This window comes from Thunnus maccoyii, chromosome 10 (genome assembly GCF_910596095.1).
Source record: "Thunnus maccoyii chromosome 10, fThuMac1.1, whole genome shotgun sequence".
NCBI classification, from domain to species: Eukaryota; Metazoa; Chordata; class Actinopteri; order Scombriformes; family Scombridae; genus Thunnus; species Thunnus maccoyii.
Genome location: NC_056542.1, coordinates 31,626,737 through 31,639,952, shown reverse-complemented (window position 1 = coordinate 31,639,952; position 13,216 = coordinate 31,626,737). Strand labels below are relative to the sequence as shown.

Genomic DNA, 13,216 nt, shown 5'->3' with positions numbered 1-13,216 from the left:
ATACTTTGAAGCCCTCTTAATTCAAAATGGTCAACAGTGTCAGTGGCTTAGATGAATCAATAACAAGTTCTACACAACATGGTTTCCTAAACAGAGACTTACTGATATACTCACCTATTTCAAATATGTGGTAATTATACTAAACTGTTTTCTCTTACTGTCAACTCACTCACTAAGGTGTCTACATGTTACCCATTGCAAGAAGTTTAGAAGTAGGTCATTAATCCATTCATGTACTGGTTCTATTCCTGGACCAATAGACCAATTAGAGATGCCAGTGATTAACCAATTATTGATATTGCCATTAATAATTTAATCAGTTAAAAATACATTAACCAATAATGCAGAAGACAAGGAACATGTGCAGTATAACTGTCAGAAAACGTTCTCTAGATTTGCTGTAGTACCCACTTTCACCACACTCTTGCTGTTTAATGATATGGAGTTACAGGTGTAATTGCTGACTGCCTGTAAGGGCTGCAAACATTGTAAAACGAATGCACCTCTCCACTGTCCAAGGAAGAAAAAAAGTCACAGTGTGGCAGTCATGTTAATGAACACTGCAGCATAAAGTTGTGAAAATTCCATGGAGTTATTGTATGGTTGGCTGTCCTGTTTAGCTATCTGAGGATCATGCTAATGCTAAACTAGCATCTTCAGCAGAAGAAGTTAACACAGGCTGGAAGCTGAGTGTCAGACAGAAGAGAGCAGCGCTGTAGCTATACTGCTAAAGTTCGGGAGAAGCAATATTCTAATTATGTAATGGTCCAACAAAATTAACACAAAAGTATTGAATTGTATCAGCAACACCCCCCTGCTTTGAGTATAAATGCATTTTAATGGCGGCAGTAAATACTGAAAGATTTCCTGGATAGTGTTTGTGCGTCCCCAGGACATCTGTTCCAGCTGAGCAGCTGTTTCCAGCAGCTGGACTAACCAGCTACAGTGAACACACACATCTCTCCATCATGTAGATCAGGTGTATTATTTCATATAAAACTAGTCAGACAGAAGTTCATTGTGGGGAGATTAGGATAAGCTGTTTTATGTTTTCTGATTGCGTTGCAGGTTATTTACTGTTGAAATTGTTAGATCTGTCCAAAATATCCAGACTGATCTAACTGATGTCAGCATATGAGGGCTTGAAGTTATGCAGCTGTTTGCTGTGTTTTATAGTTTGGATTTCGTCAGGCCAGTCGTTGAGTGGTGACAGACGGGAGTGGGAGCTCTATAAATTTCAATTAAGTCATTATTTTGTGTTATTTAATTTATAATTCAAGTTCCTAATTTACCTGATTTTGCAGTAAACACAGGTCACGTCAGTGGTTACAGCAGTTTTATTATGGAAAAACATCCACTGTATTTCATAAATTGTTAATGATTAACCAACTATTGATTGCTAACATTACTATTAGTTAAGGAAATTGCTTCAAATTTGCATCCCAAGACCAATAAAATCATTTCATTTTTGCAGGTTTGCATGAGAGAGTAGGATTTTTGTAGAATAGTGTGTTAATTACATACTGTGAAATATAAACACACATATTCAAAAAGCATGCCTCCATAGTAATATCTAAACAGTTGTCATGTGGGATGAGGGCAAGGTCAGCCACCTGTACACTGATGCTGGTGGATACATGATATAGTCTAATTGAAAGTTTTCAATCTATACAAGATTTGTATTGTATGCTTGTGAATACCTTTGTCAACCAGCCAGTGTTAAACTCAGTTTATGCTTGGTTGCTCACTCGACAGTTGTCTCCAGACAAAAGACACTGTGTGGCACCTCGCTCTGCTTTTATGCCTTAGCAACAGAAATGATTAAGCGATCACACAGTTTCTTCCACACTGTCAGCTCTCACAAGCTGTTATAATTTCCTTCATGAATGAGCAGAGAAATAAATAGAGGTAGAATCAATTATATTATCTATTTGAATTAATATTTTCTCACTTCCTGGCAAGTAGTAAATTTTATCCTGGCAACAAACTACCCATTCACAATGCATGACAGACCTTGATGTTACCAATGACAATACATTACAATTCTACACATGTGCAGCAACAATTATGCCCTGTGATACAATTCTCTAACAAAACTGCTTAACTTCTAAAGGGTATAACCAAATGATCCTCATTAGTTCAAGTCCAACTGTCTCACTCTCAGTCCTGACATTTCCTGTCACTTTATTGTGAAGTGTCCAGTAAAGGCACATGCAGATTTTATAGAGACCAAGCATTAATTCAACTTCCTCCAACAACTCCTCTAAAATAAACCACAATGCGTTTAAAAGCGACCCATATTAACATTATCTAATCTGTCAACACTGCCTTCCAAAACCATTACAAATTTCTATTCAAAATGAATCATAAGACCACATTTTCCCTGCTATAGTTAAAGTTTGGTTACGTTTACACACAAAAATGACCTGGTTAGGTAAGGGATAGGGTTGTGGTCAAAATAACTTATTGGTTAAGCTGAACTAATCAATGTTTTTTATTTATTATATGATGTCATCTAAAAGGTTTCATTTATAGTGACAAATCCACAGAGAATCATCACTAACTCTGCAGTTCCCCTCAATTCTACGAAGCATTTTAGCATTTTTTTTTTTATTGTTTTGGTTTTAAGGCCCATAACTTTACTGTTTAAGTTCAATTTCATCATTTTCACTAACCCCATGTCCAGCTGCAGCAGGCAGGCAGTTTTCTGCAAAAAAGCTCTGATAAATCCACTGTACACTATCTGCCCCACACAAAAGTTAATGACTAGCTGGTGAAGATGTAACATGCTGGATGTGTAAATAGACAACTTCATATTAACAAGTTTACCACAAAATCAAATGTTGGGTATTTAGGTTACTCTGCTGTTCCCAAGTAGCAAAAAAATCAATTAACGTTGATTTAAGGTAATAGATTGTGTTTTGGGTTAAAAAACAACTTTGAGAAGGTAAGGGGACCTTCATTGTCATAAAACTGCTTAACTACTGGGTTAAAATTAGGGACAATCATTCACTTGGTAGGAAACAAACAACAAGCAGTCTCCTGTGTCAAGTGAAAGACGCATGCTTTGTTCATACACCCAACCACTTTTACCTGCAATGTATCATTAAAAGTACAAAGTCCCATAATTGAGTCCTCTCCAGCTAAACAAGCTGAACTAGTTAGTCTAGACTACACTAGCTACAAAGATAGTGCAACATTTTGTTAATGGTACTGGTACATTTTGGCATCAGGCATGAGTTACGTGCATCCTAGATATGAATGGTCACCCAAAACAATCAAGGCTAATCAGCAATTCAGAGCTGAGCAGCCTAAGGTGTGAATATAGCCATTGAGGCTCTTCCTGATAAAGCTTTTTGACTGCTACATGGTTGTCAGCCTAAGTTCCTGTCTCACTCCTCACATTGGCCAAGCTTCATTAAGCGCCCTTCCCAAGCTCCTCGTTTAGTCCTTAATTAGGGGAGCCAATGGTTTTGCAGGATCTGGTCAACTTCCAAGTGGCTCAAAGCAAAGATATTCTCCCAACAGTACTGCTGAGGCATTAGGAACTTTCAGGACATGGGATATTGACACGTTTCACCTTTCAAGTGCCTTTGTTTCGTAAGTGTGTGTGTGCAACTAACTTGTGTGTGCTGAATGATTGCTGTGTATTTACTTCCAAGCATGGTGGGTGTCACACACAAAACGATCTGTGCAGCTCAGAGGCAGCAGAATAGCATTGTCTGTCTATGTCACACAGCCCCATGTCTACAGTCCTTCTCTATCTCGCCTTTAATCCATCTTCTATCATCCTGCTGACTGTCTCCTTGTCACCCATCTATTCATCTCTCCTCTTTCAATGACTCCCTCTGTTTCCCCCTCCCACTGTCTCCTCTTCCTCCCTCTGATGTCACAAATTCAGATATGAGGTTCCCTGATAGCACACAGCTTTGGACACTGCGGCCTTGTTCAGAGGGGAGTGATCAGAGGACGAGGATGAGAAGATGGAGGGAGGGCGGGTAAGTCGGCGACGCGGGTATTTTCTGAGGAAGCGGGAGGATGGAAGATGCAGAAACAAAGGAGGGCATCTAGGTTAAAAAAAAACATGCATGAATGCCTCTGAAAAGGCCTGTGTTGTGTTGCTGGCTTGTCTCATCCCTGTGACTCTGAGCTAGCCGTGCCTGTCAGGGCACTACTGTTGAGTCTATTTCTGTTATCTGCTCTCTTTCTTATGGATAAGAAAGTTGACTGCTAATATCCGCACCTGGGGCTGTGAGGTGGGACAGGGAGGGGCTTTCACACCCAGAACTTGGTGGTGTCCCAGAAATGCATGTGCCGTCATAGGAGCAGACTAGCCACTTGACTCTCCTCAGTGTCTTGTGGCAAGGCCTCACATGGATATCAGTGGCATAGTGACAAAAAAAAATGGTGCAAGAAGACACCATAAAATGACACCCTGTTTGTTTGTTTCATGTGTTTAGCATAATGTCAAGGATGTTGATGTGGGACTAGCATCCACAGTACCTTGATTTCAACATTTTAATATTAATGAGAGGTCAAATATAAGTTCAAGCCACTGGACCACAACCGTGATTCTTTAGGAATGCAAACAATCTTTTTTTGCAAGCCTCACAAGCCGCAGTGACAAAGGTCAAAGGTAGTCCTGCAGATTTTTATACGTTGGGAAGGGTTGGCTGTGTTGCCCGGCAAAAAATGTCTGATGGAGATGGAGTTTTTACATACACCCTTAAGTGGAAGATGCCTCAATAACAGAGAGAAAAGGGTTGGATTTAACAGTAGATGGCTGAAGGATACACAAAAGGACACAATGTGGCAAGGGCACTTTTAATATACTTTGACCTTTAAATGCCTATGTATCCACATCTCTGAATAAATATGCTGCACCGGACTGCAAAAGAGTTTCATTAATCTTAGTTCCAGCAGAGATTTTTAACACCCTGTAACCGTCCTTTTTTGCAAGCCTCACAAGCCGCAGTGACATAGGTCAAAGGTAGTCCTGCAGACTTTTATATGTTGGGAAGGGTTGGCTGTGTCGCCTGGAGAAAAATCTCTGATGGAGATGGAGTTTTTACTTACACCCTTAAGTGGAAGATGCATCAATAACAGAATGAAAAGGGTTGGATTTAACAGTAGATAGCAGAAGGATACACAGAAGGACACAATGTAGCAAGGGCACTTTTACGTATAACTTGACCTTTAAATGCCTAATGTAACCACATCCCTGAATAAAATATGTAGCACTAAACTTCAAAAGAATTTTATTCATCTTAGTTCCTTTAGAGATTTTCAACACCCTATAATAGTATTAATTTTCTCTCTGAGTCTTTCATACAATTTATATCCCAACTATTTGATTTGAATCTAGAAATATTGGTATAAGCCTTCAGAATTACACATCAGTCAACCATGGTATCTTAAGTTTGCTTGTACTTTCTAGGTAGTAAACAAGTAGGTAATCCTTCCTATATTAAAGTGTACATGCATCAGAATGGTAATGACAATACACACCTCTGCAAGACTTTCAGTCAGGAGCTGAATTTGCTTTTTAGCAGATTTTTAAGGGCATCATCACCTGTTGAGATATCACACTTTTTTCATGGAAATCTACAGTATGAACCTGCATTTTCAGCCCCATCCCCTTGTAGGAAAGCATTATGCTGCTATAAATCAACACTGATCAGTTCAGCGCATAAGCTAATGAAAATTTAACCTGTCTTGTTCAAGGGACGGGCTTATGTGTTTTTATAGCGCCCTCACTAGTATGATGTGGGAACTTGAAAAGGTTGGACTAAATCATTACAGGGACATGTCTGTCATATTGTCAACCAGACAAGAGAAATACATGTAGAAGTTGAGAATTTCGCTCTGTCCTAAAATAACAGGATATCCAATGAGTTTTTCAAAAACGGCAGCCTACCCTGTTTGTCTCCTTTTATTTATTTTTGTATGCACATGTACCACAGATTGGACACTGAGTCTTACTGCAGCACAAGAAGAGATGAGGGAGGCTCCTTGCACCAGAAGGGGACAGTGAATGACAACCCATTTTGTGGCGAATAAGACTGCTGGCCATCAGTGAGTGATACCAGGCTGACTGAAAGTGCGCCACAGCAATAGGCTCAAAGCGTTCATCTGCCTACTCCACTGCAAAGAAATCAGCTACGTGCCTCATGCTCTCATAAGCACCACTGACCATGATTTCACCCTTGTCTTATCATCTTGTACTACAAACACATGACTTGAGCATATTCTTGGTGCATTTCAGCAGGTAAAAAAATCCATGCAGGATTTCTTTAAAGGTGGCAGATTATTATTTCCAGCTTTAAAGTTTGCCTTGGGAGACAATGAAAGGCTATGTGTCATCAAAAGGGAATGCTAAAGGATAATGATGAGGTCCCTTTTTTAACTCTAGCTTTGTCTTTCTTCACACTTTAAAACCATCACCACAAACTGCCAGGAAAATACTGAGAAGTCTGAACAATTTCTACTTTAGTTCGGCATTTAGTCTGACAATAATGACAAAGTCTGATAAGTCATGCATCAGTTATGTCCGGATACGCGCAGCTTTCTCTTGAATGGAAAACCCACATGCCAAACTCTATTCAAAAATGTTGCATTTAAGTGCAGCCTTGCTTGCTGCCAAGGATACACACCACTTTGTAAAGGCATTCTACGAGTCGCGTATAAACTGCTATTTTTTTAAAATCACAGCGTCTATGGAGGCTAAAAAAACAAAACGTTTTGACTGAAATTACAACTTGAACAATAAATGTATGGAATTAAAAAGTTAAAACGTATAAATTTACAAAAACACTAATTCCTCTGGGTGGTTTTAATCGATGCCGATTTAAAGAGTTCCCTTTACTCGTTCACAGACGTCTTAAATGACGTTTAAGCACGTATTCAACCTTTGCCGATTAACAAAGACTGATTAAATTACAGGATTTTTTGAATGAAGTTTGGCGACATTGTATCCCCAGAGAAACGTGCCTCCCTCCATCCTCACGGGCTGACTGAGTAACCCAGACGGCGACTGTCCACCAGCGGTGCGACTCCCTGAGCACAAACCGTTTGGGTGTGTGAGACTTGAAAATACTGTGCTACTCCCCAACTTGACTAAAAACAAAGCACATTACAGACTAACCACAACAACCAGAATACATCACCAGATAATGTAGCCTACTAACTTGATATCAGTGTCTTTTTTTGATATTTTTGCCCCAAACCGCCCAATAACATCCACAAAACCGACACGCAACTCACAAAAATAGAAGGCAGAGGCAACATAAAAGCAGCTGTGTTAATGACGTGTGTATACAGTAAACTTGAGGGAGAGCAGCGGTGTCAGTAAGAGGGCAATAAAAGTGAACAAGGTTCATTTTTAAAAATGAGAATTTACCTTGAGTAAGTTACCAGTCCCTTTGATGCATACTGTTAGTGGCCAAAGCTCGGTGCGTTCACAGTGCATTCACCAATTCCAAAAGCCTGGGGATAAGTCCACAAAACGCATTATAATAAACGCAAATTTCGTCTTGTACTGAGCAAAATAAATGTAACGTTATTAACAGAAAGATGAGGGGAAAACTCAGACAGGAGTTCTGAATGTCCGTTAGTTCCGACTGTGTTTCCAGTGCGTAAAATGGGTACAGCAAATCCCGAATGTATTCACGGACTGTTATTTTCTCACATTGCTCCAAAATCAAACGTGCTGCGCTCCTCTTTAATATATGGAAACAAAAATCCTGTTTTTAAAGAAAAGAATTGTTTGTTATTCCAGAATTTCTGAGATTTGTCTGAAAAAGTTACTCTCCGAATCTAACATCCTTCCCGTCTCCAGGTGAATGTGAGGGTTTAACGGAGCGGCAAGTCAAAGAGGGCTCGCGCGCATCTCGGGAGCCGCCGTCCCCAGCTCGCGGCTCTGGAGCGTCCTTGTCTGTCTGTGTGTCCGCGCGCAGCAACAGCCGGATTCCTTATTTGGAAGCCCGGGGCTCGCGCTACTGTCAAGAGAGTCGAATTACACCAAAATTACTTCCAGACAAATCCTTCAAAATAAAAAGCATAATTGGGGAGGATGCCAGCAGCACTTCAGCAGTCACTCACATTCATCTTAAATCACATATAAATAAACACATATGTAAATAAATAAACACACAAAGCAAATATGTTTAAATGAAAAAGGAACTGTCAGTTTATGTATAAAAACTGTCTACGTACATCTTTTTATTTTTAATCTTTTTTTTTACTTTCAAAACAAAAAAACTCTGTTAATCACGCAAATAGTAAAATAAAGAAGAAACTGTATAAGTGAAGATAAATGATGCAGTCAAAAATAGATTTACAAGTAAAGTAAATATAGCCTACTGTTGTGATATGATTGTTATCTTTTTTTTTTTTTTTTTTTTTTGCAGCATAGATTTCCTGTGTGTGTATTCATAACATTTAAACATGTATGAGATACACATCAATCCATTTTATGAGCTCTGGTGTATAAAAGTTCAAAAGCCACAGCTGATTTTCCTAAAACATTTCCCTGTGCATTTTATGGCACATTTAAATGTGCTATTTATTGTGGCACAGTATTTCTTTCTGTTGTACATCACAGTTCTGCTGACAAAATAATAATGACACAGACAATAAATACAGGCTTCTCCCTTGGGAATGTTTTTATTTTGAAGGTAAAATCGCCCAATTTCCTGCCGGATTCTGCCTTTACTGCGTTCAAAGCTGAGGGGGTTCCTCTCAATAGAAAATTCACCCATCAGCCCCCTCTTCTGGAGTCAAACAGCGTCAATTGGATGTTGTGTCAGGTCTGTGGCACCACCTACATTTACCACACAAAGAGGACATGTTAAGAATAAATAGCCTCAACAGGGCTGTGTCTAATTCACTGATGCATCATGTTACGTGGGACAGACAATATCAGCCAGTTTCTCTAACCAGGAGATACATGTGATGATGTAGAGACGTGCATGGCTGGATTAACCCACAAAGTGCAGAGCTGTAGCTGCTATTGAGGACAGTGAGGTCATGCCCTCAGTACTGTCTGGAATTTGGGGGTTATAAAGACCTGGAGAGGAGTTTAAATTGTACAGTTGTACACACGTTACACATGTTGGGATTTAAAGACTGGTTCTGATATTCTTCAGACTGAATGTATTTAGATCTGGTTTTTCCAGACAAAACAAATGAAATTAATTAAAATCATAATACATAGATTTAGTATTTCAGCCATCCTATAACATCCTTTTGATTGATAAGACATTGAAACAGGAATAAGGTAAATTAAATTCACAGAAAATTTAGTTAAACGCTTAAATGAATGAATGAAAGAATGAATAACATGAAAAAAAGGAAACTTTTGTTTTGGTAGCTAGATTTTTTTCAAGGACTGCAGTGGTGCTGATGATATTTGGGTTTATGAAATTCTTGGTATTTCTTAAAACCTCTGTGTACACCCTGATTAACAGGTCATGGGGCAAAGTTTTTGGCCCCTATTTACTCCCTGGTCGTCTGACTTTTTGTTCATCAAGTTTGTATCCAGTTATAGTGCCCACTAGTACTCCAATATTGACATATTAACTTGTTCCAAGGTTGCTGTGTGTTAGTGACTTTATTAAACTATTTTATTTGGAATATGGATTATGTAAGCATACAACAATTGGAATAATAAAGGTATTAAAACTAGATTTTGATACAAGGACCCTCTACAAGACAGGGCAAGACAACAGATGCATGGATACATAAAATGCATGACGCACTTATTTTAGTTTACAAAGTATATTACTATATACATGATGCTATAGTATATATCAAAAAATCTTCATATATTTTTGAAGTGCTTTATTGGTTTATTGTCCCAAAAGAAAATTAAAATTTATCAAATTATCACAAACTAATGGCCAGACAATAAACACAGGTCCTCTGGGGGCTCTGGGGCTCTGGGGCCAGTTTTCCACTGTGCCCCATTCATTATCCTGCTTTGGGGTTACTGCCGTCTTTTCAAATATTAACATTAGAATTAGTGACTTTCATTATCACTGTAATCACAGCAGGTATATTTCTTATGCACCGAGCCAACAGAAGACATATATCAATTTATTTATTTTTACAGTTTTCATAATTAATTTGACAGATTTTGATTGGTCAGTGTTACAGTGTATGTTCTGCAACATCACATATTATGTTGAATTGGGTTGTCTTGATGGCTACTCCCACATATATGGAAAGTGGTGTGTGCATCTCTGCAAGATAATTTGATGATCAGATCATTTCTGAGAGGTCTGGCCCACATTTTTTTAGGACCTTCAGCAGAGTTTGAACCCAGGCCCGACTTGAAATGCACACTGACAACAGTGAATCAGCCATGAATAAAACTGTTATAATGTTTGTGCTCTACAATTAAAATCACTGAAGGAAAGAAATGAAATTACATCCATTCATTCCTACACCCACTTACCCTGCAGGGTATACATACATGTCAAAAAAGTTAGACTGACCAAATAATAAACTTCAGTAAGTTACTGTTTCATTTGTATACATATTTAGTGAATATGTAAATATGGTGGTTAATGAAACAATGGACTTACCACAGTTTAGTTAAGTGAATTTGAAAAAAAAATTCTCATACCTTAGACTGGATTCCTAACCAAAGTAGGCAACAGCCCCAGAAGCCCCAAAGGCCCCAGTTTTAGTGTGTGACAATTGCTTTGTGGTAATTTGATTAATAGTAATTTTGTTTGGGAATTTGAACTATTAAAACACAATAGAGCTGCAAAGTGGGAGGTGCTGCTGGTTCCCCACCATAAAATCCCATTTCAAAGGATTATTTTACTAATATTCTCAATATTAAATCCTCAACACAGAAACACAGGAGTCTAGTTCATTTCTGAGAAATCATGTTTTTTCCATCAGTTTTGCATAGTGGATTGCTCTAAATACCACAATTCCCAATTATGATATGTTCCCAATTGTGATATTTTGCCTCAGTGTTAATTGCCACTAATTGCTTTAGTGTTTTGAGAGAAAGTCACTCAGCAGTGTGAATCAGAGTTGTAGCAAATTCAAAAAGCTTTGGCCCAGCATCAGAACAAAATATTGGACCGTAATTGCCAAATTCATCCAAAATGGACCTAGAATCCAAAAGTGAACTAATTTCAATAGCTAAATGTTATATCTGGTTTCTACAATGTGTAAAATTTTACCTCCCACTTGCCGTTGGTGGTGCACAAAAAAAAATTTGGAGCTTGGTGATTGGATGGTTTCTACCAAAATATGCTTTGGGAGTCCTAGCTTATATATCTTCTGGTGCAGTTCTTCATCATTTGCACCGATGATTCAACCAGGAGAGTTTCATGCCGGTCTAAGCCTTGAAGTGTTCCAACTGCCAGTCACCCACCATTGTCTATGGAGAAAATAAACAGGAATTAGCTTCCGGAACCCTGGACAACAGAAATAACTCCTGTGACTTTGCAACTCAGTATCACCTCACCATGTTTTTCCTGTCTTGTAGACATTTTTCTGTGTCAAAATCTATGTAGTTTTCAGACCTTCATTTTATCAGCTGATTCTATGCTTACGTGATGCATATTTGTAAAAATAGTTCTGTTTAAATTACCACACAGCAAACCTGGGGTTGTTGAATATTCCATCACAGGAGTACCATACAAAATATACAGTGAAGGGGTGGAAGAGGGTGGTTAAAAGGGGCCCAGCAGCTGAGATTAATCTGACCATGATCCCAGCCATGCAGACCTCTTTATATCAACTTCTATTACTTCAAACTAACCTGTTGATGTCCATGAGTGAATATTTTCACCACTGATGTCCAGAAGAAGTTTATAGAACTGATTAGTGTAATTTCAGCCATGTGCTGAAGCCTTTATTCTGTAATGGAATAGATGGAGTGTAAATAATGTGCAGTGATTTGAATCTCACCTTGAACAGAAGTGGGATTACTGTCGTAAGAGACAGTCATCAGTATTACATCATATGCTGCCATATGGTGCAGAGGTGTAAATTGAAATTCCCCATCACTCCTCTCTGCTCTCATTCCTCATTGTACACTAGGACTCTGTTTCAAGACAATGTGTTGTGGGATGGTTAGTATAGAGTCAAGTCAAGTCAGTTCTATTTATATAGCGCCAAATCACACCAGAAGTTATCTCATCTTTTCACATAGAGCAGGTCTAGACCATATGCTCTAAGCCCCAATACTACCCCATGAGCAGCACTTGGTGACAGCGGTGAGGAAGAAACTTCGAGCAGAACCAGGCTCTGGGTGGGCGGCCATCTGCCTTGACTAGTTGGGTTGAGAGAGAAAGAGGGAGGGGGAGAAGGGATAGAGAGACACAGAGAAGCACAACAACAACAATAATAACAATAACAACAACAATAGAGGTGGTTAAAAACATGTGTTCTGGTGTCCAGTGCGAAGCAGAAGAAAATCTCTAATCTAGTAATAAAGGACATTAGTTTTATTTCCAAATACATTATGGATCAGTTTAAGAATGATGAGATCTGTGATATTTTGTAAATGAAATGACTTCAATTAAAATGGTATTTGTAGGATGAATTCCTCCAGTCACTAGCAGGATCACACTGGTCCATGATTGGCTCATCTAATTCAAATGGTGTGAATCTGCTGAGACACATTCCACATCAGCAGTGCCAGACTGGCATGATTGGAAAGATCCTATCAGCAGATAGATCCTGTAAGGGTTTAGATTTAGTTCCTACCTCCCACATCACTTTATTTCACTACTTTATGAAAATCCACTTGAGGACCCAGCTGCAGTTTGAGGCAGGACAGATGCACTTAAGAGGAGTTACATTATCTTGTCAAAGCAATGCAAAACACTGTAGTCAACCAGGCTATCTAAGCTAACATAAGTCATTTTCTGGAACTTCTTACTAGTGTGTGCAGGAGAGAGTAGTGCAGCAGCAGGATCAGGACCATGGAGAGCTCTACTGTGTACAGTCCTGATACTTGCAGAGACTTGCTACTGAATAAACTGACTTACTTAAAAAAATGCAAAGTGCAAACACTTTATACATCCTCATTCTAGAAAACAGAATATCTGTAAACATTTAAATGTATTTTTATCCCCACTTTAAAAACAATGCACCAAAGAGAAGTTAATTTTTTCTGGCATTTATACATTGTCAAGAGTTAAGATTGTAAAAAATTCTACTGATTTGTTTTGTTTGCCAAGTGAGT

General features: G+C 38.7%; 1 long non-coding RNA gene across 2 annotated transcripts; it reads right to left on the bottom strand.

The window, feature by feature from the left end:
* Positions 1 to 8,689: 8,689 nt before the first annotated feature.
* On the bottom strand, positions 8,690 to 12,228 carry LOC121906384. Of its 2 annotated transcripts, none has more exons than XR_006098614.1 (3): positions 11,935 to 12,228; positions 11,202 to 11,401; positions 8,690 to 8,821 (listed from the first exon to the last, which is right to left on the bottom strand). It is a non-coding gene; the product is annotated as an uncharacterized LOC121906384 (long non-coding RNA). The 2 variants fall into 2 exon arrangements; XR_006098615.1 differs by lacking the exon at positions 11,935 to 12,228 and adding an exon at positions 11,786 to 11,881.
* Between the last annotated feature and the right edge of the window lie 988 nt (positions 12,229 to 13,216).